The sequence below is a fragment of the Lynx rufus genome, unplaced genomic scaffold (genome assembly GCF_022079265.1).
Source record: "Lynx rufus isolate CCGP_SWC_20201006 ecotype Redwood Valley unplaced genomic scaffold, mLynRuf1.p SCAF_13, whole genome shotgun sequence".
In the NCBI taxonomy this organism is placed as follows: Eukaryota; Metazoa; Chordata; class Mammalia; order Carnivora; family Felidae; genus Lynx; species Lynx rufus.
The window spans coordinates 55,137,607-55,140,539 of record NW_025814827.1 but is presented as its reverse complement, the minus strand read 5'-3'; the positions used below and the strand labels follow the sequence as shown (position 1 = coordinate 55,140,539).

At 37.6% G+C, this 2,933-nt stretch overlaps 1 non-coding gene across 1 annotated transcript; it reads left to right on the top strand.

The window, feature by feature from the left end:
* The first annotated feature begins 2,525 nt into the window (after positions 1-2,525).
* On the top strand, positions 2,526-2,632 carry LOC124509078 (U6 spliceosomal RNA). The gene has a single exon (XR_006961416.1). It is a non-coding gene; the product is annotated as a U6 spliceosomal RNA (small nuclear RNA).
* The last annotated feature ends 301 nt before the right edge of the window (positions 2,633-2,933 follow it).

The following is a 2,933-nucleotide window of genomic DNA, read 5'->3' as shown; positions in this document are numbered from 1 at the left end:
AATACTCAGCCAAATTGTCGAGGCTAATAAAAATGCTTAAGCAACAGTTCCTGCTCTCAGGGAACTGAAGTTCACTAGGGGGATAAAACAAGGAAAGAACTATTAAAACTTGGCAATGAGAATAGGCAAGGAAAAAGCAGGTATAAGGCAAGTAGTTTTGGTGCAATAATTAAAATAGTTTGGTACTGATGTAAGAATAGATACATTAATGAAATTGAATAGTGAGCATAGAAATAAACATAAAAAGAAATAAAATTTGATCATCTCATTTTGAATTGGTAAGGAAAATACAAAATATTTAATAAATTATTGTGGGACAACTGGCAAGTCTTCTGGAAAATGAATTAAACTGAATCCTTACCACAGTCCTTACACAAAATTAATTCTAAATGGATATAAATGTAAAGAAACCATAAATGCATTACAGAAAACACAGGTGAGAGGCTTTCTAATTTTAAGTACAGCCAGCCTTGTTTTATTGCTGGATTGTGCTTTGTAGATGCTGTGTTTTTTTAAAAATTGAAGTTTGGGGGTACCTGAGTGGCTCAGCTGGTTGAGCATCTGACTTCAGCTCAGGTGATGATCTCACAGTTTGTGAGTTTGAGCCCCGCATCAGGCTTACTGCTGTCAGTGCAGAGTACTAAGTTAAAAAATTTTACAAATAAAAATTGAAGGTTTGTGGCCACTCTGGTTTGAGCAAGGGCACCGGCACCATTTTTCCAATAGCATTTGCTCACTTCAAATCTCTGTGTCACATTTCAGTAATTCTCGCAATGTTTCAAATTTTTCATTATTATATTTATTATAGTAATTTGTGATCAGTGATCTTTGATGTTACTATTGTAAATGTTTTGGAGTGCCATGGATCACACTCATATACGATGGCACACTTAAATTAATAAATGTTGTGTGTGTTCTGACTGCTTCAGCAACCAGCCTTCCTCCATCTCTCCCCCTCTCCTCTGGCCTCTACTCCCTGAGACATAACAATATTGAAATTAGGCCAATTAATAACCCTACAAAGGCCTCTGAGGGTTTAAGTGAAGGGGAGAGTCGCACATGTCTTACTTTAAATCAAAAGCTAGAAATGATTAAGCTTAGTGAGGAAGGCATGTCAAAGACCACGATAGGCTGAAAGCTAGGTCTCTTATGCCAGATGGGACAAGTTGTGAGTACAAAGTAAAAGTTCTTGGAAGAAATTAGAAGTGTGACTCCAGTGAACTCATGAATAATAAGACAAAACAGTCTTATTGCTGATACAGAGAAAGTCTGAGTGGTCTAGATAGAAGATCAAACCAGCCACAACATTACCTTCAGCCAAATCTTCAACTCTGTGGAGGCTGAGAGAGGTGAATATATTGCAAAGGAAAAATCTGAAGTGAGAAGAGTTGCTTCATGAAGTTTAAGGAAAGAAGCCATCTCTACAACATCAAAGTGCAGGATGAAGCAGCAAGTTCTCCAGAAGACATAGCTAAGATAATTAATGAAGGTGGCTATACCAAACAATAGATTTGCAATGTAGATGAAACAGCCTTCTATTGGAAGAAGAGTCCAGTTAGGACTTTCATAGCTAAAGAGGAGAAGTCAATGTCTGGATTTAAAGCTTTAAAGGACAGGCTGACTCTCTTGGTAGGGGCTAATGCAGTTGGTGATGTTAAGTTGAAGCCAATGCTTATTTACCATTCTGAAAATCCTGGGGCCCTTGAGAGTTATGCTAAATCTCTTTTGCCCATGTTCTATAAATAACAATAAAGCCTGGTTGATAGCACATCTGTTTACAACATGGCTTATTGAATATTTTAAGCCCATTGTTGAGACCTACTGCTCAGAATAATAGATTCCTTTCAAAATACTACTGCTTATTGACAAGTTACTTGGTCAGCCAAGAGCTCTGATGGAGATGTACATTAATGTTGTTTTATGTCTGCTAACACAACATCCATTTTGCAGCCTGTGGGTCATTTTGATTTTCAAGTCTTATTATTTAAGAAATACATTTCATCAGGCTACAGCTGCCATAGACAGTGATTCCTCTGATGGATCCGGGTAAAGTAAATTGTAAAACCTTCTGGAAGGGATTTACCACTCTGGACACCATTTGTGATTCATGGGAAAAGGTCAAAACATCAACATTAACAGGAATTTGGAAGAGTCGATTCTAACCCTCATGGATAACTTTGAGGGGTTCAAGACTTCAGTGGAAGGAGTAACTGCAGATGTAATCTCGTGATACAACGTTAACAAGTGAGGAGTTGTTGCTTGTGGAGGAGCAAAGACAGTGGTTTCTTGAGGTAGAATCTTCTGTTGAAGATACTGTGAAGATTGTGGAAACAACAACAACCAAGGATTTAGAACTTAGTTGATAAACCAGCAGCAGGGTTTGAGAGAACTCCAATTTTGAAAGAAGTTCTGTGAGTAAAATGCAACCAGGCAGCATTGCATGTTATGGAGAAATCGTTGGCGAGGAAGGGCCAACCAAGTGACAAACTTCATTACTGTATTATTTTAAGAAATTGCCACGGCCAGTGCTTGCTCTGGCAGCACATGTAGTAAAATTGGAAAGATACAGAGAAGATTAGCATGGCCCCTGCGTAAGGACGACACGCACATTTGTGAAGCGTTCCGTATTTTTAAGTAGTTTTTGAAAATTAAAAAAAAAAAGAAATTGCCACAGCCACCCCATCCTTCAGCAACCTGAGCAGTCAGCAGTCAGCAGTCACCAACACGGAGGAAAGACCCTCCACCAGCAAAAAGATTAAAACTCACTGAAAGCTCAGATGATGGTTAGCATTTTTTAGCAAGAAAGTATTTCTTATGTACTTAATTTTTTAAGAAATTATTTATAAATTAAGGTATGTACATTGTTTTTTTAAACATAATGCTATTGCATACTTAGTAGACTACAGTGTAGTATAAACCTAACTTTTACTGAA